Source organism: Leptonychotes weddellii, chromosome 8 (assembly GCF_054177405.1).
Source record: "Leptonychotes weddellii isolate Sample4059 chromosome 8, ASM5417740v2, whole genome shotgun sequence".
Lineage (NCBI taxonomy): Eukaryota > Metazoa > Chordata > Mammalia > Carnivora > Phocidae > Leptonychotes > Leptonychotes weddellii.
The window spans coordinates 14,053,288-14,078,734 of NC_138376.1; the positions used below are offsets into that span (position 1 = coordinate 14,053,288).

General features: G+C 40.3%; 1 long non-coding RNA gene across 1 annotated transcript; it reads left to right on the forward strand.

The window, feature by feature from the left end:
* Window positions 1–1,790: 1,790 nt before the first annotated feature.
* LOC145722951 (uncharacterized) lies at window positions 1,791–24,284 on the forward strand. Its single transcript, XR_014147526.1, has 5 exons — window positions 1,791–2,254; window positions 11,174–14,268; window positions 19,010–19,041; window positions 21,985–22,137; window positions 22,904–24,284. It is a non-coding gene; the product is annotated as an uncharacterized LOC145722951 (long non-coding RNA).
* The last annotated feature ends 1,163 nt before the right edge of the window (window positions 24,285–25,447 follow it).

Here is a 25,447-nt window from a genome sequence, read left to right on the forward strand (position 1 = left end):
TTTCTTTCTTTCTTTTTAAAGATTTTATTTATTTATTTGACAGAGAGAGACACAGCCAGAGAAGGAACACAAGCAGGGGGAGTGGGAGAGGGAGAAGCAAACTTCCCGCCAAGCAGGGAGCCCGATGCGGGGCTCGATCCCAGGACCCTGGGATCATGACCTGAGCCGAAGGCAGACGCTTAACCACTGAGCCACCCAGGCGCCCCATCCTTGCCATTTTCTTATGAAACATTTATCTACAGAAGAAATTGAAAAGAAATTGAAAATAAATTTCAAAGAAAATAGGGGGTGCCTGGCTGGCTCAGTCGGTGGAGCATGTGACTCTTGATCTCAGGGTTCTAAGTTCGAGCCCCATGTTGGGTGTGGAGGCGACTTAAAAAGAAAATCTTAAAAAAAAAGAAAAGAAAAGAAAAGAAGAATTCCCTCTAAGGGGGCGCCTGGGTGGCTCAGTCAGTTAAGCATTTGCTTAGCCCCACATTGGGCTCACTGCTCAGTGGGGAGTCTGCTTCTCCCTCTCGCCGGTTTCTCCCTCTCCCTTGCTTGTGCTCTCTCTCTCTCAAATAAATAAATAAAATCCTAAAGAAAAAAAAAAATTCCCTCTAAGAATTACAGGTTATAAGCACTTCAGTAGTTTGGATTTGCCAAAGCTACTCGTGGCGTGGTGACCGTGGAAATATAGAACAATAGATGTTGTCTTATGCACAATTTACTTGCTAGCAGTGATTTCCCCCCTTTCTCTCCATTCAAGGAAACATCACACCAAAAAAGAGTGACATTATAATGGGAGCAACCCAGGCTCTCCCCTGGTTTAGAAGTTTAAAAAGAAAAGCCCATCCTCCAGTACTTAAATGATGACAACACAGAATCAGCATGCTGCGAATAGAAGTTGTGGCTTCTATTTTTGAGGTGGGACTGTCACCTGTCAGCTGGGTCACTGTCAGTCTTCACGGGCTGCCATAGCAAAGTACCGCAGACTGGGGGCCTTCATCAACGGACAGGTACTTTCTCCCATCCCCGGAGTCTATCCCAGGTGTCCGCAGGGTTGGTTTCTTCTCAGGCCTCTCTTCCAGCCTTCTAGATGCTGCCTTCCTCCTTGTCCTTAGATGGCGGTCCCTGTGTACATGTGTGCGTCCTAATCTCCTCTTCTGATAAGGACACCAGTCCTATTGGATTAGGGTCCATGGGATGACCTCATTTTACCTTAATTAGCTCTTTAAAGATCCTAACTCCCCTGTCACATTCTGAGGCACGGGGAATTAGGACTTCAACATATGAATTTGTTGGGGGGGGTGGGGTTATGCGGTTCAGCCCATAACAATCACTAATGTGGGGCTCCTGCCTGGCTCAGTCAGTGGAGCCTATGACTCTTGATCTCGGGGTTGTGGGTTCGAGCCCCATGCTGGGTTTACAGATTACTTAAAAAAATTTTTTTTAAAGATTTTATTTATTTGAGAGAGAGACAGAGAGACAGAGAGCACGAGCAGGGGGAGGGGCAGAGGGAGAAACAGACTCCCAGCAGAGCAGGGAGCCCGATACGGGGCTCTATCCCAGGACCCTGAGATCATGACCTGAGCGGAAGGCAGATGTTTAACTGACTGAGCCACCCAGGCGCCCCCCCTCAAAAAAAAAAATCTTAAAAAAAAAAAAAAATCACTAATGCCCGGAGAAGTTAGGCCATCTACTTAACTTTTCCGTTTTTCAACCTGCCCCTAGAGCCAACACGGTTGCTTTCCGCAGAGTTAACTGGTTTGTACAGGGCGTGGACTTCTTAAGAACTGGGCTGGCGAGTTCAGGCCACAGAAGATACTTCATGACTGTTTTGGCTCTTTCTCTGAGCAGTGAACAGATACATCGGCTGTTCTTCCAAGTGAGATGAATCAGTTCGTCCTGGGCACCAGAGCCCACGTTACCAATGGATTCGTCTGGCACCCTTCCTGCTACCCTGGTGCTTAGAAAAGGTTCATCCTCTGCAAGCCCGGGAGTGACTTGTTCGCAGTCAATTTACTTCCATAAGATCAACCCGAGTAGCTTGCTCAGTTTTGAGCATGCAGATTGCAGGGAACTCCAACGTCTCCCTTGTTCCCTTCACTCTCCCTCACACGTCCTGTTCAGTAGGGCAACGGCAAGATCTGGAAGGACAGGAGAGGCCAGAGACTCACCCAGAGCTCCTGTCTCAGGGGCGCTCTGTCAGGATACCACAAATTCCAGTTCAGAGCAGGACAGTGGGGAAGCTTTTCTCAGCGAGGCCTCACACGTAAGTATTCACGCCCTTGAGATTATTATTTTATAATTTTTGTTTTTGGCGGGAGGTGGTGGAGGGTAGGAAGAAACTGAGGCATATCTACCATGTGACAGGGTTGGGCTATGCCTTCCATCTCTGGCAGGCAGTTTTCTTTGTGAATCTGAGTCTCTTATTTATTCCTGGAACATACTTGAATCCTTACTTTATTACTTCAAAAATGTACTGTAATCCTGATTCCTGGTTGTGTTTTTATTTAAACCAATCTACAAATGTAGCTCATAAACATTAGTGGAAATGAATTTACATTCTAAAATCTATTAATCTAACCCTACTCATTATATAAGTGAATGGATAAATAGCAAATAAATCAAACTATGTGAAACAATAAAACAAATTAACCAGTATCATTTAAATAATTGCCATCACTAACAGTCATAACAAAGCCTAACAAATTAACACTTTAAGGGTGTTCTCATTTCAATTTAGTCCTTACATAAACAGCGCCAGACTTCAAATGGATTTTGGAAATCACGTGAGGGAAAACACTGGCAATCCAGGTTGTCAGAATTGGGCCTCTGAGTATTTCACACTCTGTCTTACATTTGGAAGGCTGGGCTTGTTGGCTCCAATCCTGGCATCCCTGAGTTACTCTCCCTTCCTGTTTCCGGGTATGGGGCACCTCAAGGTCAAAGTCACATGGCTGTCATGTGTCATGTGTCATGAGGTCCTTTTCTGTTCTTGGGAGCCTGTGGAAAGTGCCGCAGGGAGGGCCACGAGCTCTCAAGTCATGCTTTATCAGCCCGCCTGACTGACTATTGGGGGAACTCAGTTTCTTCATCTGTAAAATTGGAATATTGATGGAATGTACTTGAAAATGACCAAATGAGGTAATGTATGGAAAGCTCTTCATAGCTGGCTGTTACTGTGTGTCCAGCAGATGGCCAATGGTACTGCCAATATCCTCCTCCTCCTACTACCACCATCTCACCCGAGCGTGTACTCCTTTCCTCACATTTTTCTTCTTTTTAGTTTCTTTTTTTTCTCGTGACCTTCTGCTTTTCTTTTGGGACATAAGGATATTTGCGTATATATGTGTGTAGATGCATTTTAATATTTTGATGCATTTCCTTTTTTTTTTTTAAAGACTTTATTTGTCAGAGAGAGAGAGAAAGAGCGCACAAGCAGGCAGAGCCGGCAGAGGGAGAAGCAGGCTCCCCGCGGAGCAGGGAGCCCGATGCGGGGCTCGATCCCAGGACCCCGGGATCATATCCTGAGCTGAAGGCAGATGCTTAACCAACTGAGCCACTCAGGCGTCCCTGATCTTCTTCTTTTTTTTTTTTTAATTTTTTTAAGATTTTTTATTTATTTATTTGACAGAGAGAGACACAGCGAGAGAGAGAACACAAGCAGGGGGAGTCTGAGAGGGAAAGCAGGCTTCCCACGGAGCAGGGAGCCCGATGCGGAGCTCGATCCCAGGACCCCGGGATCATATCCTGAGCTGAAGGCAGACGTTGAACCGATAAGGCACCCAGGCATCTCTATTTTGATGCATTTCTATGGCTGATATGGAAATGGGTGAAGAACTAATTCTAATTAATCTTTGATTTCCTATCAAAAGGAAATACAGCACTTATTCAAAGTCTTTATACTCCCATCAAGTGCCAGGCCTCCTCCTGTTTTATTTTTTAGTTTAATAATTAATTTTACTTAACAAATACTCAGATACACCACTTGTTATGTATCAGCCACAGTTCTCACTTTCTAAATTAAGGTTTTTACTTTAATTGTAGATTTAGGGGACGCCTGGGTGGCTCAGGCGGTGAAGCGTCGGCCTTCGGCTCAGGTAATGATCTCGGGGTCCTGGGATTGGGCCCCGCATCGGGCTCCCTGCTCAGTGGGGGGTCTGCTTCTCCCTCTCCCTCTGTCTGCCACTCCCCATTGCTTGTGCACTCTCTCTCTCTCAAATAAATAAAATCTTAAAAAAAAAAAGATTGCTTAAAAAAAAGATAATTGTAGATTCACGTGCAGTTGTAAGGGTACAGAGATCCCATGTACCCTTTGCCCTGTTTCCCTCAATGGCACCATCTTGCAAAACTGTAGTATGCTTTTATAACCGGGGTATTGACTGTGATACAGTTGGGTGCAAACCATTTCTATCACCCAGAGTACCTCAGGTTGTCCTTTTATAGGCAGTCTCTGTTCCCTGGAGTTTGTATAATTCTGGCAAAATTATAATAAATCAGATCACACTGTATGTAACCTTTTAGGATCTTTTTTTCCACTCAGCATAATTCTTTGGCGGTTGCTGTGTTGATCAACACACATACTCATATTTATATATATGAGTATATATATGGGTAGTAATCCATGCTATGAATTTCCCACCGTTTGTTTAATTATTTATCTGTTGAAAGACATCCCCCCTCCCCACCCAGGTTTTGGCTACTATGAATATAGCTACTATAAAGATTTGTGCATAGTTTATTTTTTCTCTTCATTTCTCTAGGAAAAACATTCAGAGTTCAATTGCTAGGTTGTGTGGTATTTGCATGTTTAGTTTTTAAAGAAACTCAAATTTGCTTTCCAGAGCGGCTATCCCATTTCCACCCACAACGTATCCAGTTTCTCCATGTTTTTGCCGAAGTTTGCTGTGGTCACTATTTTTTATATTAGCCATTCTAATAGGTGCATAGTGATATCTCATTATGGTTTTATTTTTTAAATTTTAAAATATTTGTTTATTTATTTGAGAGAGAGAGTGAGAGAGAGAGCATGTGTGAGCATGAGCAGTGGCAGGGAGGGACAGAGGGAGAGGGAGAGAGAGAATCTTAAGCAGTTCCACCATCAGTTTGGAGCCCCACGTGGGGCTCGATCTCACAACCCTGAGATCATGACCTGAGCTGAAATCAAGAGTTGGGCGCTTAACCCACTGAGTCACCCAGATGCCCCTCTCCTTAAGGGTTTTTTTTTTTTTTAAGATTTTATTTATTCATTTGAGGGAGAGCGAGACAGAGAGAGAGCAAGAGCGGGGTGAAGGGGCAGAGGGAGAAGCAGACTCCCTGCTGAGCAAGGAGCCAATGCAGGGCTTGATCCCGGCACTCCAGGATCATGATCTGAACAGAAGGCAGATGCCTAACCGACTGAGTCACCCAGGCATCCCTCCTTAAGGTTTTAAATGGCATTTCCCTAACCCCCATTGGTGGTGAACATATTTTCATTGGCTTATTTGCCATCTGTATATCCTCTTTGGTGAAATGTCTCTGCATGTCCTTTGCCCATTTTCTAATTGGATTGTTAGGCTTTTTAATGTTGAGTTTTGACAATTTTTTATTATTCTAGATACTAGACTTTTGTCAGACATGAGGTTTGCAAATATTTTATCTCACTCGGCAGCTTGTTTTTTTGTCCTCTTAACAGGGTTTTCCACAGAGCAGAAGTTGTAAGTTTTGATGAAGTCTAATTTATTATTTTTTTTTCTGGTTATGGGTTGTGCTCTTGGTGTCAAGTCTAGGAATTCTTTGCCTAACATTAGCTACTGAAGATTTTCTCCTACTTTTTTCTAGGAGATTTATAGTTTGACATTTTACATTTAAGCCTGTGATTCATTTGGAGTTAATGTTGATAGAGGACGTGAGGTTCTGACTGAGGTTTATTTTTTTTTCCTTATGGATGAATGTTCACCTGCTTCAGCACTATTTGTTGAAAGGCTATCTTTCCTCCATAAACTTGCTTTTACACCCATGTCAAAAATCACTTGGGTATATTTGTGTGAGCTATTTCTGGCTTCTCTATTCCATTCCATTGACCCATGTGTCCACCAATACTACATACTGTCAGGGCGCCTGGGTGGCTCAGTGGTTAAGCATCTGCCTTCAGCTCAGGTCATGATCCCAGGGTCTTAAAAAAAAATACTACATACTGTTGATTACTCTAGCTATATAATAAGTCTTGAAGTCAGGTAGAATGATTCCTCTAACTTTATTGTTCTTTTTCAAATTTATTTTAATTGTTCTAGTTCTTTTGCATTTCCATATGAATTTTAGCATAATCTTGTCTATATCTACCAAAAACATCTTGCTGGGATTTTGATAGGAATTAAGTTAAATTTTGTGGTGGGCTGAATAGTGTCCCCCTCTTTTCCCCACCAAACATTTTCACTTGGAACATCAGAATGTGATGTTACTTAGAAATAAGGATCTTTGTGGATGTACTTAATTAAGATGAAGTTATACTAGATTAAGGTGGGCCCTAGCTTCAGTGACTGGTGTCCTGATAGGAGGAGGAGAGGACACACAGAGACACAGAGATACAGAGACACTCAGGGAAGAAGGCCATATGAAGGTGAAGAAAGAGATTGAAGTTATGTAGTCATAAGCTAAGGAATTGCCAAGGATTGCCGGGAACTGCTAGAAGGTAAGATAGCCATGCAACCGATCTCTCTCAAGAACCCCAGAAGAAACCAACCCTGCCACACCCTTTATTTCAGACTCTGGCCTTCAGAACTGTGAGAGAGAGAAAAAAATTTCTCTCATTTTAAACCACTTAGTTTGTGGTAATTTGTTACAGCAGCCTTGGGAAACTTGTATATTCAACTTGGGGAGAATTGACATCTTTATTATGTTGAGATTTCCAATCCAATCCATGAGCAGCATATATCTTTCCATTTATGTCTTCTTTGATTTCTTTCATCAGAATTTTGTAGTTTTCAACATACAAGTTCTGTATGTGTGGTGTTAGATTTACTCCTAAGTATTTTATTTTACTTTTGAGCAATTATAAATGGTCTTATAATTTTTAATTTTGATGTGCATGTGTTCACTGCCAGTATGTAGAAATGCAATTGATTTTTGTGTATTTATCTTATATTGTGTGACCTTACTGAACTTTTATTTACTCTATAACATCTTTGTAGATTTCTTAGGATTTTCTGTATAGTCATGTCTTCTGTAAGTTTTATTCTGTAGTTTCATTTCTTCCTTTTGATATGTATTTCTTTATTTCCTTTTCTTGCCTTGTTGCATTGGCTAGAATTTCTGGCACTATGCTGAATAAGAATGATGAAAGTGGACATCCTTGCTTTGTTGCAGCTTTTAGGAAGAAAGCATTGTCTTTTATTATAAAGTATAACATTAGCTGTAGATTTTTTGTATATGTTTTTGTGTCAGTTTGAGGAAGTTCCACTCTATTTTTATTATTATAATAAAATATATAATTTTTATTACATGTTATTATAATATTTAAAAATATTTCCTTTTTTTCTGAGAGTTTTCTTTTATTATGAGTGTTTTATTTAACAAGACTTTTTCTGCATCAATTATATGATAATGCATTTTTTTCTTTAGACTTTTTTTTTTAAGATTTTATTTTTAAGTTATTGCTACATCCAATGTGGGGCTTGAACTCACAACCCTGAGATCAAGAGTCACATGCTCTACCAACTTAGCCAGCCAGGTGCCCCATAATATGCTGGATTACATTGACTGATTTTTAATATTGAACCAGACTTACATACTCTGGTTTCTCTTCAGATCGTATAATTCTTTTAAATATAGCTGAATTCTATTTGCTGTTGTTGTATATTGTTGTTGATTTTTTGTGTTTATATTAATGAGGACTACTGTTCTGTAGGGTTTTTTTTTTTTAAATGGTCTTTGGTTTGTGCATAGGAAAGTGTTCCTTACTCTTCTATTTTCTGCAAGTGACTTGTGTAATTGGTATTAATTCTTTTTTAAACATCTGGTAGAATTCACCAGTAAAATCATTTGGGTCTAGAGATTTCTTTTTTTAAATTACAAATTCAATTTCCCTAATAATTATAAGATCATGTGAGTGATTTAGGTGAGTTTAGGTGAGTTTTAGCAGCTTGTATTTTTAAAAAATTGGTCCATTTCACCTAAATAATCAAATTTATATGTATAAAGTTGTTGGAGGTATTCTTTTCTTATACTTTTTGATGTATGTGGGGTTCATAGTGGTATCCCTTGCTTCATTCTTAATACTGGTGGTTTGTATCTTCTTTCCATTTTCTTTGTTGGTCTTGCTAAACTTTTGTCAAATTTACTGATGTTTTCAAAGAATCAGTTGTTTTACCCTTTTTCTCTATTGTTTTTGTTTTTAATTTCATTGCTTTCTGTTCTTATCTTTAGTATTCCCTTCTTGCTTTGGGCTTATTTTGTTCTTTTTCTACATTCTTGCGGTGGGAGCTTAGAAAATTTGCTTGAGACTTTCTTCTTTTCTTTAAAAAAAAATATTTTATTTATTTATTTGAGAGAGCGAGAAAAGAGAGCATGAGTGGGGGGGTTGAGGAGCAGAAGGGGAGGGAGAGGGAGTGGGAAAGAATCTCAAGCAGACTCCACTCAGCACAAGAGCCCAATGCTGGCCTGGATCTCACTACCCTGGCTGAGATCATGAACTGAGCAGAAACCAGGAGCTGGATGCTTAACTGACTGAGCCACGCAGGCGCCCCCCCCTTTTTTTCTAATGTATGCATTTAGTGCTATAAATTTCCTTCTTAGCACGTTTTTAGCTGTGTTCCACAAATTTTGATATATTTTATTTTCATTTTCATTCAGTTCAATGTTTTTAAAAATTTTCCTTGAGACAACTTTGGCTCATGGATTATTTAGAAGTGTGTTGTTTATGAATGCATACTGTGTGATTTCAATTTTGTTCAAATCTGTTTGCCTTTAGTTTTCTGAAGTTTGACTTTGATTTGCCTTGCTGTGAATTTCTTTGAGTTTATTCTATTTGGTAGATTTACTGCACTTCTTAAACCTGTATGTCTTCCAAAGCTGGAAAATGTTTCAGGCATTTTTCCCCCCCAGCTCTGTCCTCTTTGTCTTCTCTTTCTGGGACTTCAATGACACAAATGTTGTATCTTTGGTTATAGTTCCATAGGTGTCTGAGACTGTTCATTTTTTTTCCCAGTTTATTTTCTCTCTGTTGTTTAGTTTGACTAATTTCCCTTGTTGTATCTCAGTTAACTGATCCTTTCATTTGTACTTTTCCTTCTGTTATTGAGCCTGTGCAATGAGTTTTCTATTTTGGTTATTATTGTTTTTAGTTCTAAAATTTCCCATTTGGGTTTTCTTATATCTTCTTTTTGTTGAGAATTTCTGTTCCTTTTCTGAGATTTTGTATGTTTTCATTTGTTCCTAGTGTACTTGCAATTGTTTATTAGAACATTTTTATGATTATTGTTTTAAAGTCTTTGTCAGATAATCTAATATTTCTGTCACCACAGTGTTGGTATCTATTGATTGTCTTTTTTTTTTTCATTCTTTTTGAGATCTTCCTGGTTCTTGGTCTGGTGAGTGATTTTTCAGTTGAAACCTGGACATTTGTGGTATTATGTTATGAGATTTTGAATCTAATTTAAGCCTTTCATTTTAGCTGGCTTCTTTTGATACTCTGTGGCATCAAAGGAGGGGATGGTGGTACATCTTCATTACTGTCAAGTAGGGGTACAAATCTAGGGGTCTTTTCATTAGAGCTGAAGGGGGCTGGGAGTTTCAGCTCTCCACTAGGCCTTTACAGATAGCTATGTGGCTGGGGTGTAGGAGTGCCTTATTTGTACTCCTCGTATGGCCTCCATGACACTATCTCCTAGGGGGAAGATGAAAGCTCCAGCTCTCTATTTGGTCTTCTTTGAGGCCTGCCAGCTCTGTGGGTGTGTTTGGGTACCTTGTTACAGCCTTGTGAAGGTAGAAGTCTAGAACCTCACTGGGCCTTTGCTGCCATTGGTGTGGGTGGGGCCAGAGGATTTTGTAGTGTTTTTCTAGAGTTAGACAATTATTTTAGTATATGTGTTGCTGAAGCGAGCACTAGAGTTGGACAATTATTATCTGAAAGTTTTTTCTCCTTGCTAGGTTGCCCCTTTCCTGATGCTCAGGTTTTTGTTTGTTTGGCCTGTGTCTGTTGGAGTTTCCGGGTTGACTTCTTTCTTAGCTCCAAATCTTGGACATGTGAGGCAAAAAGAAAACTCACAGAAATCCCTATATTCTTTTTTGGGTTCTGAGATTCCCTAGCTTGTCTGCTTTCTGCTTTCCACTTTTCTAAGTCTTCTTATGTTTGTTTTATATATAATGCCTCTCTATATAAATCTTTAGTGGTATTTACAGAAGAAATAGGGAAAAGTATACCAACTTCTTCATCTGTTGAGTCCACCAAAAATTTTCACTTCAGTATTTCTTTTCATTAAGTTCTTCCTCATTTCTAACTGCCTCAGAGGAAGAAATGCTACTTAGCTGTCTGGGGTTATAGTCTCCCCAGCCATCACATTTCCTCTTGTCTGCTCTAAAAATTTGCTCCACCAATTATCTCTTCCTGCTTGCATCTTGAGTCTTACTTGATAAATACCCCCCTTCAGCTTGAGGCACATTCGTCTTAAAGAAACTGACCTTTGACATGTTCTTTCCTAAGATAGTCCTCTATTTTTCTCCTTCCCTTAAATGCCAGTCTTCTTGAAAGCATTATCTGTACTCTCTGCTCCCACTGATTTGCCACCCTCTCCACCCTTAATCCTTTGCTATCTTTCTACTGACCTCACCAGTCTATTGAAACTGCATTCTCAAAGGTCACCCATCAATTCCTGGAAGTCAAATCCAATGGCTTTTCCTCAGTTCACATCACTTTGATTTCTCTGCAGTGTTCGGCATCACAAGCATTGAAACTTGGGTGTGATGCTTGACATGGCCCAGCTCTCACGTGACAGCTTCCACTAGAAATTCACTCATTTCTTGCCTGTGCTCTCTTTTCATCCACAGTTTGCCCAGTTTGGGTGAACTTTAACTTTTGCTTAGACTATTGCAGTAGCTCCCTAATTGGTGTTCCTGCTGCCAGTCAATTTCCAGTGTAATCAGTTTTATACATTGTGGCCAGATTAATCTCCCTTTAATGGCTTCTCTTTCTGAACTTAATTTTGTTTGGCAGGCATTCAAGCCTTCTGTGCTCTGCCTCCACCTACCTTTCCAGCATGATTCCAACATGATTCCCACGGAGGGACACCAGGCTCCTGCAAAACTGAAATACCCATTTTTCAGTCATGCTACCTCTTCCCTCCTCCTCCAGCACTAAAAATGCAAGTATTCTCTCCATTCTGTCCTCACACTTAATATGTGTCTTTCTTAGAGTACTCCTTAAGTTAGAAGTTGTGTTAAGGATATTTATATCCCGAAATCACTTCTACTAGGCTGTCAGCTTAGAGTGAGGTTGGATGATCATTTGATGATTCATTGATTGATTCATTCAACAGATTTCTAAGGTGTCTTGGGTTCTGGGCAAGGCAGTGGGGTATGACAGTAAAAAAAAGCTCCTTATGTTGCTTCTAGCCTTGGTGTCTTCATTTTTAGTTGTTGTTAGTTTGTTTGTATATTGATCGTAAAGAATGCCTTGCCCTAGGTCAAGACCAGGAATAGTTCCAAGTCAATGCCTGGCATGGTCCTAGGTCAATGCCTGGTGTATTTAGTAGGTACTTCTTTTGTTTTTTGAAGATTTTATTTATTATTTATCTGACAGAGAGAGAGAGATAGTGAGAGAGAGCATAAGCAGGGGGAGCGTGGGAGGGAGAGGGAGAAACAGGCTCCCAAGGAGCCTGATGTGGGGCTTGATCCCAGCACCCTGGGATCATGACCTGAGCCAAAGGCAGATGCCTAACTGACTGAGCCACCCAGGCACCCCTAGAAAGTACTTCTTATTAAATAAATTTGTGCACTAGCAAGTATTTGTTGAAATAAGATTACCAAAGATGCACAACGACTTTGTTTTTAAACTTTCCATCATTTAAGCCTTTCTGATGAAAGAGAAAATAAAAATGGAACAGCAGAGACAAAATATTTATTAGAAATAAATGCAAATGCAGGAATTTATCATCTGGGTCTCTGGATTAAGGCTATGATACAGCAGACATTTTCAACCAGTTTTACAAATGATAGCAATATTTAAAGAACATCGGTCTCAAAAGATGTATTTTTGTAAGAATGAATAAAAACTATGACTATGGGAACTGTCTATTCCAACTGGCTCTCCATCCTTAATTGGAGGCTTCTTAGCATAATAAGACATTTGTCCTCTTTGTATTTGAGACAGGGGTTTCATTTTACTTCCTACTGAGCTTTCCAGCGTGAAATTTCTGTCACAGTTTGCCCTACGTATGAAGCATGTCCTCTATCTCAGGGTAGAAGGCCTCTTTCCTCAGCTGTCTGGATCAGACTGGCTTCTGAGGTGGAAAGAAAAGATTCCTGGGAAAATGATATAGCAAACCAGGAAAGTGAATATCCTCTATGAACGCCTGCACTTTCCAGAGACTGCGGAATATCTGAGTGGTAGCCAGTTCTTACCGGCTCTTGCTTTTCACTCCTATCTTAGCAATGTTGTTAAAAGTCAACGGTAGGAATGCATCTGTTTTTCTGTTCCCCAAATGTCACCGTCCGAATGTTTCCTTATCTCCTTGGATCACACTCATTCCGTTATCAATGGCCAACATGAGTAAAACAAATTCACTCTAAAGGTTTAATTGGCTTTGCCCTCATGCTGCTCATTAAATTCTGAAATCCCTGAATGTTTCGTTAGTTTTTTTTTTTTTAATTCCTCATGAAACTCCTTTCAAATACATTTAAAGTTTCAGCGTCACCGGCTAGGTTCCATTCTCACAGTAATTTCTAAACCATGCCGAGAACTTTGGGGCCTTGGAAAAATTTCCAATAGGTGGCATCTCAGACTGTAGGCTCTGTCACACTTCCATCTGTTTAGGGACGCGAAACAGACCGGGAAGTTAAAGATCTTTCTCTTTAAATATAAAACTCTCTTCGCTCAGTGGGGAATTGAGGACTACTTGCTCTTTCTAGTTGTCTCCCCCACAGATCTCTATGCATCGAGGTGAATGCAGAGGCCCCTATGAATCAGCTTAGTAGGTAGTGGATACAGCATAGGAATCTCCCAGGCAAAGCCAGACAGCTCCCGTGTCCCATTCTCGACCTGTCCCTAGGCTTGCGCTTGGATTGGGGAGTCACTACAGAGGGAGAGTGTCCAACTTCCTTCCCTCCCCCACTTCCTTCAAGACCTGGCTCTGGTCCCTAAGAAGATCCATGCACCCATGACTAGGCTTGGTGGCACAGAGGAGACCTAAATTGTCTGAAGGGACAGAGTGAATATTCTTAGCACAAGTTTCTTCCAATAGTCATTTACCTTGCCATGGGGTATTTTATTTCTGGTAACAGTCTGAGGGAGATAAGATTTATGTAATTTTTTTTTTTTAAGTGGGAAGCACCACTTTTGCATGCAAATTTGGCCCCTATGCTCATTGCTTCGTATTTTAACGTTAGAAAAAGGGAAGGCAATGCTAAATGGAAGCTTCAGAGAACGCAGAGTGGAGAAGTTGGTGAGTTACACCACACAACAGAACAACTTTTGCACAAAACCAAAATGGCAGCTGGTTCAGAGATTTCGTGAACACATCACAGCCCAAATGCCAAAAACCAAAAAAATTCTATTTAAGCAATTTTTTCCCTCTCTCTAGGAACCGAGCCTGTCAGCAGCATAGATACTTGCAATCCTGCACTTCCTAGGACGCATGTGCTATTGGAAAGGGAGGTGTTAATTGCTGCGCTAATTACAACATGATTGCTTTGCACTTGTTTTGCACTTGTAGGTGATTAAATTTTTAACGAAGCATATTACTTGGCACTGTTAGCACAGTTAACACATTTCTCTCTCTCTCTCTCTCTTTTTTTATGCCTTGGGAGAAGTCCCGCGCCACAGACCCTTCCCTGGCTGTGATGTGCTGTTGTGCTTGGAACCAGCCTCTGTTTAGGCTGTCAGTAACAGGACTCCAGCTTCCTGCTTGGGAAAGAGTAGCAGCCTATTATAATCATACCCAGCGTGATGGCACTAGCCAGATGCGCACGCAGAGCCCACAGAGGTATTAGCTAAAAATGAGGCAGGGCTGCCAACGCGTCTCCAGCCTTCATTTAAAAACTACAGCGACTCCAAGCCAGTCAAGCGGCAGTGTTGGAGGGTTTAGCAGGAAGGTAAGAGAGCTGACAGCAAGTTCCGTGTGATTTATTTCTGCGTTACAGCCTGCATTCCCAGCTGAACCGGAGCACGGGAAACTTGCATCTGTTACATGGGCAGCCTTGTGTCTCTTGGTTCCCACTGTGCAGCAGGCTGCAAGCCTTAGTGGGAGCTGGATTTTTGTATGTGTGCGCCTGTGCGTGCATGCTCACCCTTTCTCTTCCTCGCTAGGCCTCCTGACTCAGAAGTGCTTGGGAAAATAAGTCTGGTCCTAAGAGAAGAGCTGGACAACCCAGGACTTCACAACCTGGGAGCTGGAGGTCAGAGAAGAGTCATGCAGCAAAATTGTCTTGAATGCTGCACGTCAGCAAACACACACACACATAAAACACACCTATCAAACAGAAAGGTCGAGCATCCAACTTTTTGTGAGTTAGCTCTCATGACTTGGCAGTTTTTTGCAGCAAGGATCCTGGGATGATGGTCTTAGGAGCGCTGTGTGAACAAAGGAAATAAATGAACCCGATTGCATGAGAGTGGCTGCTCATCAGAGATGGTTCCATTGGCAAACTGTTTTTGTGTGCTCGTGAGCCCACCCGGGGCCCAACTGGGGCAAAGTGGCAAAATGGATTCTCGAAGGAACATAAATTCCTCAAAGCCAGAATTCAGATTTAGCTTCTAAGCCTGAATACACATGTGTCTCCATTTGTGAAACCTTACGAGTCCAGAGGATAAAAGTTGTCCCCTGTTGCATAGCTTGCAGATACCTGCTAAGAGTCTGCACTGTGAAGAAATGCCCAAACCAAGTGGGAGCAGATAAATAAAAAATGTACTAAAACTATTTGAGATGCTGTATGTTATCCCATGACCGAAGGTTTGAAAATAATTTCCTTATCAGTGCTCCCTTAGCAAGGGTGTTATCTCTTTTTTCTATTTTTTTTTAAATTTTTTCTTCATTCATTTGAGAGAGAAGGAGAAAGTGCAAGCCAGTGAGAGCATGAGCAGGAGGGAGGGGCAGAGGGAGAGGGAGACTCAGGCTCCCTGTTGAGCAGGGATCCCGATGCAGGACTCAACCCCAGGACCCTGAGATCATGACCGATTTAACCAGCTGAGTCACCCAGGAGCCCCTATTTCGCATTTTAGATAATCAAAGTGGAGGACAAGATCGGTGAGATCCCAGTGTAAATATTCCAAGGTATCTAATCCATACCCCAAATGGGAAAGAGAGAGTTGGAGGGTTGTAACTTCCAAACATTGTTATAGGTGTTTATTTCTCCCATGGGGAAAAAAAAAGTGATTTGAGGAGATAGAAAAATTATGAACGTGTGTGAAATAAAGCTGTTTGTCCTGAAAATAACACAATTAATCCAGCAGTGTTTCAATTTAATGCTTGAAAATATTTTGGGGGAGACCAGGGTGTCCAGGATTCTATGGACTGAGCATCTGTTTCTAGGACTTGGCTTCAACCTTTCAGTAATTTTGTTCTTTAAAGCCTCAACCATCAGAGGGAATCGCTAATCTGTCAATTTGTCAGTGAATATTGCTTTTTCCTGAGTACAATTTCCCTGGACTCATTCTCTTTTTTCTTTTCCTCCCTGTCCCCATTCTCTGCCCCATTCTCCGGGTACCAGCCCCTTCTGCTGCCATTCTCGGGTCAGCCACCTGAGAGGCTCCCACAGCCCCAGCACGGGGACACCAGGCCCAAGGGGGGCTCAGCAGGGTCAGCCCCATTGCTATGGAAATGTCAAGATGCTGCTGCTTCGGCAATAATCAGGTTTTTCTTTTTTCTTTCTTCTTTTTTCTCTTCTCTTCTCTTCTCTGCTTTTCTCTTCTCTCCTCTTTTCGTTCTGTTTTTTGATGCATAGTAGTTAATTTTTTTAGCTCTTTATGCAAATGCGAAACCTCCAAATCCTTTTTTTCAGTTTTGTGTTTGATGGACATGCTGAACCTCCCATTCTCCCTTACTGCTGGGAAGAGGAATTGCATGAGGTTGGATTCATTTGTTCACTGAGCAGGTGTATGAGGACCACTCCCAGGTTTCCCGGAAAACCTTTCCACTCAACCCCTATGTGAGGCAGTTCTATTTTGTCTCAAGAGAACTGTTGGTTAATACTTAATAGGCATACTGAGTTCAGAGATTGGAAAGGTAGAGCTCTCGGAGAAACACTGGCAGTTTGTCACCAGTGGAATATGTGTGGAATATTGCTAAGGAATTGCCCTTGTCGTTTCCTGAAATCTTTTCCTAAAAGTAGTCTTTCATCTCTTTTGTCTTGGAGCATGCGGTTCTCCTTCTGTCTCATCCTAACACTGAACATTAATTGCTCTTCAAGACTGTGATCTAACGCTGTCTTTTCTGAAGACTCAGAAAGAGTAAGCTACTCTCTCCACTCTACATGTACAGCATCTTGTCAATATATTTTAGGCCTGAGCTCAGCTCTGCCATTTATTAGATATGTGATCTTAAGTGATCTTAACGTTGGTGCTGTGGTGGGGTACCTGGGTGGCTCAGCCTGTTGGGCACCGAACTCTTGGTTTCGGCTCAGGTCATGATCTCAAGGTCCTGAAATCAGTCCCACAACAGGCTCTGCGCTGATCTTGGTGTCTGCTTGTCCCTCTCCCTCTGCTCCTCCCCATTTGCTCTCTTTCGCTCTCTCTCTTTCAAATAAATTAAGATAAAATCTTTAAAAAATAAAAATAAAAGGTTAATGCTATGGTAAATAGACAAGTTTTAATACATGTTATTACCATTATAATATTGTATTCCAACTAATTTAAAAAAATTTTATCATGAAAAATTTTAAACACAAAAGCATAGAGAAAATAGAATGATGAACTTCTAAGTCCCAGAAAATTTGACTACTTCTCAGGTTATGTTCTTTGTAAGAGGAAGGCAGCAGGTTGAGGCTGGGTTGAGTTCTATACTCTGGGAACGCTAGTAGGGATAGGGCACAAGCAGAGGGATGCACAACCTGGCAGGTTCTATATGGTGGAGAGGAGAAGACACTGTAGTAGTTGTAATGAAAAACTAACTGTGAGAGGTAAGAGCTGATATATCAGAGATCCACTTGGAGCCTGTCCGATGGTCCCTTTTCTGCTCTATTCCAAGATACTCGTAAGCCCTCAGAGAGGTGTGGTGGCACAGATTCAGACCCTGGAAGTAGGATTTGACTCTTAGCTCTGCCACTTATAAAAAATTTAAGCCTTTATTTCCTCTTCTAAAAAATGGGTCAAATAATAGTACTTGCCTCAGAAGTTTATTTTGAGAATTAAATGAGATAAAGTACATACTGCTTTTCATTGATTCAGAGACTCACACTTTTTCACACTTTCTCATCTCAGAAATATGTCTTAACAGTCAATGATGCCATGATTTAATTGGTAGCATTTTCTTTTTCTTGGTGGTTCATAAAATAATGGTGAGTCTTATGGCTGATAGAATCTTAGATTACATGAAACATTGTAGCAAGTGCTTAATGAATATTAGTGATCAAGATAATGATGATTGTAGAGTTTTCTTAATTCACTCCAATCAAAGCTTGTATCATGGAAGCTTTGCTCTATGCAAAAGAGAGGAGTTAAATTCCCAAGTATCACAGTGGATTCATTGATTTTTCCTTTGATGTTCAATTAGTTTTTTTGTCATGTTGTTTTGATACTCTGTTATTAGGTATGTATACATTAATGATTATTAGTCTTCTTGGAGCATTGATCCCTTTATCATTACATAATGCTCCTGTTCATCACTGACAACTTTCCTTGCTCTGAAAGTTATGTAGCTCTGTCTGAAATTAATATAGCTACTCCTACTTTCCTTTGATTCGTGGGAGCATGGTATATCTTTCTCTATACCTTTCCTTTAATCTATATGTGTCTTTGTGTTTAAGATGGGTTTCTTGTAAACAACGTAGAGTTAGGTCTTGTTTTTCGATCTACTCTAAACATCTTGGTCTTTTTATTTGTGTATTTAGACTATTGATGTTTAAGGTGACTGTTGATATAGTTGGATTAATATCTAGTTGTTGTTACTGTTTTCTACTTGTTGCTCTTGTTTGGTCCTATTTTTGTCTTCCACTCCCTTTTTTTTGGACTTTTATGGTTTTAACTGAGTATTTTATATGATTCCATCTTCTTTCTCTTCTTAGCATATCATTTATACTTCTTTGTTTAAGGTTCCCCTAGAATTTCTTATTTGTTCCCCTAGAGTTTGAATAATGCATTTACAATCAATCCAAGTCCACTTCCAAATAGCACTATACCACTTCGTGGGTAGTGCGAGTATTTTATAACAACAAAATATCCCTAATTCCTCCCTCCCATTCCTTGTATCTTTACTGTTGTTCATTTTGTTTATACAGAAGTATTCGTGTACATGTATACCTCATTTTACTGTGCTTTGCAGATGCAGATTTTTTCTTACATATTGAAGGTTTATAGGCACCATTTTTCCAACAGCATTTGCTCACTTTGTGTCTCTGTGTCACATTTTGGCAATTCTTACAGTATTTCAAACTTTTCCATTATTATTATATTTGTTATGGTGATCTGTGATCAGTGATTGTGATTCCCTGAAACCTCAGATGATGGTTAGTATTTTTTAGCAATAAAGTATTTTTGAATTAAGGTATGTATAGTTGTTTTTTTAAACAATGCTATTGCACACTTAATAAACTATAGTATAGTTAAGCAAAACTTTTATATGCACTGAGAAACCAAAAAATTCATTTGACTCATTTTATTGCAATATTTGCTTTATTGCAGTGGTCTGGAACAGAACCAGCAGTATCTCTGAGGTATGCTTTTGTATTAATAAGTATATACTTATATATAAGCATATATATGTACATATATATGTACATATATGTACATTCCTATGTCATACACATAAGAATACATAATTGAATACATTGTTGTTATTTTGAACAAACTGTTATCAGTTTAAATCAATTAAGAATATAAAAATAGAAGTTTTTATTTTACTTTCACTTTTTCATTCTCTGATGCTCTTCCTTTCTTTATGTAGATCTGAGTTTCTGACCTAGATCATTTTCCTTCTCTCTGAAGAACTACTTTTAACATTTTTTTTTTTGCAAGCTTCATCTACTGGCAACAAATTCCTTCAATTTTTGTTTGAGAAAATCTTTATTTCTCTTTTACTTCTGAAGAGCAATTTTGTAGGTTACAAAAGTCTAGATTGGTGTTTTTTTTTTTTCCTTTTCAGCACTTTATTATTACTTTTAAAATTTTATTTATTTATCTGAGAGAGAGAGAGAGGGAACAAGTGTTGGGGAGGGGCAGAGGGAGAGGAAGAAGCAGACTCCCTGCTGAGCTGGAAGCCCCATGTGGGACTAGATCCCAGGACCCTGGGATCATGACTTGAGCTGAAGGCAGACACTTAACTGACTGAGTCACCAAGGTGCCACTCCTTTCAGCACTTTAAATATTCACTGTACTTGCTTGCATGTTTCTAAAGGGAAGTCAGATATAATTCTTATTTTTGCTTTTCTATATGAAGATGTTCCCACACCCCCTGCCCCTGGGTTCTTTTTAAGATTCTTTCAAGATTCTTTCTTTGTATTTGATTTTCTGTAGTTTGAATATGCTATGCTTGGGTGTGGTTTTTGTTTGTTTGTTTGTTTGTGTGTGTGTGTGTATGTGTGTGTGTTTATCCTGCTTGATGTTCTCTGAGCTTCCTGGATCTGTGGTTTGGTGTCTGACATTAATTTGGGAAAATTCTTTCAGTTGTTACTGCTTCAAATATTGCTTCTGTTCCTTTCTCTCTCTCTTCTCCTTCTGATATTCCCATTACCCATATATTGTGTCTTTTAGTCCATGGTGCTTTGATACTTTGTTCTATTTTTTCTAATCTTTTCTCTTTGCTTTTCAGTTTGGAATTTTCTTTCTTTCTTTCTTTCTTTTAAAGATTTTATTTATTTATTTGGGAGAAAGAGAGAGATAGCGAGAGAGAGCAGAGCAGGAGGGAGGGACAGAGAGAGAAGAAGGCTTCCCACTGAGCAGGGAACCCAACACAGGGCTCGATCCAGGGACCCTGGGATCATGACCTGAGCCGAAGGCAGACACTTAACCAACTGTGCCACTGAGGCACTCCCAGTTTGGAAGTTTCTATTGTCATATCCATAAGCTCAGAGTTTCTTTCTTCAGCTATGTTCATTCTACCAACGAGCCTTCAAAGACGTTCTTCATTTCTGTTTTGGTATTTTTTTTTTTAAATTTTATTTATTTATTTGACAGAGAGAGACACAGCGAGAGAGGGAACACAAGCAGGGGGAGTGGGAGAGGGAGAAGCAGGCTTCCTGCTGAGCAGGGAGCTTGACGTGGGGCTCGATCCCAGGACCCTGGGATCATGACCTGAGCTGAAGGCAGCCGCCCAATGGCCTGAACCACCCAGGCGCCCCACTGTTTTAGTATTTTTAATTGCTAGCTTTTCCTTTTGATTCTTTCTTAGAATTTTCATCTCTCTGCTTACATTTGTTCTTGCATGCTGCTTACTTTTCCCATTAAAGCTCTCAGGATATCAATCACAGTTTTTAAAAATTCCTGGTCTTATAATTTCAACAATCGTGCCATATCTGACTCTGGTTCTGATATTTGTTTAGTTTCTTCGAATGGTATTTTTTGCCTTTAGTATGCCTTGTAATTTTTTGTTGAAAGGCATATATAATGTACGGTGTAAATGAAACTGTGGTACATAGGTTTTTAGTAATGTGGAGTTAAGATGTAGGTGGAGGAGAAGCACTCTACAGTCCTATGATTATATCTTAGTCTTTTGGTAAACCTGTGCTCCTGGACTATGAATGTTTTTTCCCCTTGAGGTGGGACAGGATGGCCAGAAGGGGCTGGACTCATGTATTTCTCTTCCCCAACATAAAAAGCTAGAACTGGCCAGAGTTGGATATTTCCCTTACCCTATGTAGGTTAGGCTCTGATTAAACCCCAGCAGGTTAGAGTCTGGTAAAGTAAGCTCTTTCCAGGGCAGGTCTTGTTAAGAAGAATGGAATGCTTTGGCATATCTCAAAATGATGCCTTTTCTTCTTCCCCTTCTGGAAGCAAAAAACCTTTTTTTCTAATATTACTGTGAGGCCCTGGTAGAGCTCCTAGAGACAAAACTCACAAAAGTGTGGGCCCCCCAAGACTGAGTCCTTGTGGAATTTTATCTCTCAGCATTGTCCACCCTGAACCTCCAGAAATTCTTCAATTACAGTTCTAATTTTCCTATTCCAACACTGGTTTCTATGGCAGTTTCTGCTTTGGTAAGTGGAGGTTGTCTGTATTTGCCTGTCTGTCTCTCCAATTTTGAGGGTAGCAGGTTGCCCTCTGTCCTCACTCCACTGGCAGATCTAAGCTTAGTGATTGATTTTTCAGTTTGTTCAGTTTTTTTTACCCATTGTTAGGACAGAGTGAAGACTTTCGAATTTCTTATGTGCTGGACCAGAAACCAGAAGTTCATGTCTTTGTAAATATCTTTTTCAAACTGTATCTGTAGTAAAACCAAGCATAGATATAAAAGAATCCACCATAGAGTATCTAGACCCTCTGTTACTGGTTAAAATTGGGGGGAAATTCTTTGGTGGAATTACTGGAATCTTTTGGGTCTGATTCTCTGGGGAAGAAGTTGGGGCAGAAGCAAAGGTGATTCTTCTGATATTTTAGGAATCTAAAAAAATGTTCCTTCCAAAGTCATTAATCTAACTCTCATGAATTAATTATACTCTTAGCTGATTTTCTGTGTCCATAAACAAAGAAGGACTTACTGTTTGAAGGCCCCTGATGAATAAGCAGAACCTAAAGAGCAAGAATTGGAAGCGTGCTGATGCTGAGATGTTGTTCCTGGGAGCTCCAAAGTTTCTGCAAGTTTCTTAAGAAATACAGTTAAGTAAAATGTGGAAAAAATTGTAGTTGCCTTGTTTTCTTTCACTGTCTGTATTGAAGATGTAATGAAAAAGTCATTAGTTTATGATAGTCTTATATTCGTGAGTTTGGTAGGAATGACTCCAAAATGCTTCCCAATCCAGTAAAGACGTCAAAGTCCAATGAAGGGCCAGAAGTGAATAAAAATTCTTAAAAGTTACACTTTTTAAAAAGTCTCAGAGAAGGTATTTATCTGAAAAGTCATAGATTGATGTAGATAAAAATTAATATTGTCTTTCCCAGTTAGCATTTGATAGATGCTCAAACAGTGGATGTCTGATGAAAATTTAGTTTTTATTTTGATTTCTAGTTAAGTTCATTTTCACATGTTTCTGAGACAAGTAGTATAATATGGTAGTCAAGGGTGTAGCTCAGGAGTGGTTTGTGTTTCTGACCTTGGGGAAGTTGCTCAGTTTGCTCATCTGGAAAATGGTGATGCTGGGAGACCTTAGAGCCTACATGAGTAGCCACTGGGATAGTTCACATAAAGAGCTCAATAAATGTTGGCTATTTTTATTTCTATAAAAAACCCCATCATTCAGAGACACAATGTTGTGCAGATTATTGTGATGATTGAAGGAACGCACAGGACATTGGAGAAAAGGATAAACTCTCAGTGTTGACAGAAGAGTTGACAGTTGGTTGCTTTTCTTAAAATATGTTCGCACTCTGTTTCATTTCTGAAGAAAGTGTTGAATCTCTCCTTCATGTCACCTATCCCTGCAGGTGGGTGCAGCTCCAGGAGTGCACAGCAGGCCACCCCTAGGCTTGTGGAAATGAAGAGAAACCAGGGGAGATACAAGCAATTTCAGAAAGGGGGAAAAGGCAGTAAGGAAAAAGCTGGAGAATGCTGGAGTAATCTTACTTTTCCTACAAAAGGTACAAAATGGGGTGCCTGGGTGGCACAGTCGGTTAGGTGGCTGCCTTCGGCTCGGGTCGTGATCCCGGGGTCCTGGGATTGAGTCCCGCATCGGGCTCCCTGCTCTGCAGGGAGCCTGCTTCTCCCTCTCCCTCTGCCTACTTGTGTTCTCTCTCTATCTCTCTGTCAAATAAATAAATAAAATCTTTAAAAAAAAAAAAGGTACACAATGGGCTGGCACAGTTCTCTTAAACCTTTGACACTAGAGGTCAACAAACTTTCTCTGTTAAGGGCCAGCTAGTAAATATATTTGGCTCTTTGGGCCATATGGTCTCTAGCACAACTACTCAGCTCTTCCTGTAGCACAAAAGGAGTCATACATGATACATAAAAACTGATCATGGCTGTGTTCTAATAAAACTTTATTGACAAAAACTGGTTGTGAGCCATAGTTTGCCAACCCCTGATCTAGAGCACACCTGAGGGTAATGCAAAGCATTCATTGTTTTTCCCATAAAGTTGCCTCAGAAAAAATTTGGAGACTCTTTTTTTCCCTCTAATATCCCTTCCTCTTTTTACTCCACACATTTCCTATCCCAGGGCCTTATGTCCATTCTGGTGGTGACCACGGTGACTATGGTTTGTGCAGGAATATCGCAGTATCTGTGCCCAGGCTCAGCCCTCCCACAATCTCAGAGGGGAGCTCCTACAAGACAAAGCCTCCTTTTTACACTGATGGCTTTGCATAACTTTAATATCTCATTCCATTAAAAGACACTCCCTGTCAGGGTTAGAGAATGGGAAATGAAGAGGGTGAGAGATTCAGAAAGTTCCAGAAGATGAGGCTTAATTTAAATGATACTCCCTGGCATCCCACTCAAAGTATTACTACCAAACATAAGCTGTGTCCTCACGCAGGGAGAGACCCATGTCTCCAGACCCTCCTGGACTTGAGAGGGAGTCCCCAGCCTGCTCATAGCTTCCTCCTGTGTCTCCTTTCCCTGGGGGCTGGATTCATTTTTCATATTTTGGTTATAAAGTTTTATTCTGATTTCTTAAGATTTATCTCCTTGTCAGTCTTAAAGTCTTACTTCCATTTCAGCTAAGAACACTGGAGTCCTGTCACAAACTTGTTCTGGGTTCCAAAATTTATCAGGTGGACATGAAGAATGGGCTAGATGAGGCTTTGCTACAGATAAAGAATCTACATCTTTTAAGATCTGTAGAAGTCCTCATTTTCCGTCCTTTCTTCATGGCAGCTAGCCCCGTGTCTTACCCTCAGTAAATATTTGTGGATGGTATTTTGAGGGCATGCCAACTGTGACTATATCCCTTTGTATATTTGTTCAACAAAAGACTGATTTTCTAGTTCCAGAAGCAGAAATGAAGCAATTTTTTTTTCAAGAGAACAGGGTTTTGCATAGAGACATAGACTCTCAGAATAAAACAAATCTACTTTCTTGAGACTCATAGGGGAAATGTGGGGAGGTGTTGAGGATCTTTAGGGGAGTTAAGGGTTACAGTTTCTTTTCATTCTAGATAAGAGTTGGGGACAGGATAGAGCAGCATATGTACAGCTCATTGGTCCTGGAGAAAGCAGAGTCCTTTATTACCCAATGCAAGGAGATACAGTACTCCTAGGAGCCAGTCCCGACAGGTGCAACTATGGCTACCTGTATTATTGCCTTAGGCTCTTGTGGGAAGACAGCCAGAGGCTCCCTAATGGAACCAGCTGCACATAATCCTCATTCTCATCAAGAAGGCTAGATCATAGGGGCTGGTGGCCTTATCATATCAGGGGCAACCAGTTATTTCACATATCATCAACGAATCCTTTACAAACCAACCACATAGTTACATTTCAAGCATATCACTGGTGCCTGAATCCAACTGTTATATTATAATCCAGTTGCATCATCAGGCTTTATCGCTAAAGGCCTAGGGTTTTAAATACTTTATGGAACAGCCTGATGACCTAAGAAAGAAAGTCTCATTTCACAATAGTAGTTACTTGGCTGTGTATATAGGCACATCGCAGGTCCTGGGAAGAAAGGAATTGCTCCAAGAATCTCTAACCAAGACACATTAGCAATTTCTTGCTGATTTCACTCTGAGACTGAATTTTCTTCTCATTCAAATGTGCATTCATTCATTCACTCAAATATTTGTTGAGTATCCCCTGTGTATCACGTACTCTCTTAGGGACTGTGGATACCTAGTGAATAAAACATGTGGCCCAGTTGCCCTGATGGGTGGGCTCTAAATTATAACATACTGGACAAAGTCATCAGAAAAATAGGCATTAAACAATGATTTCGATTTGGCTTTGGAAGACAGCACCTAATTTTAAGGAAAATCTTCTTAATTAGGTTTTATTAAATGTGTTAAGTATGTTAGTATTTCTCAATGTT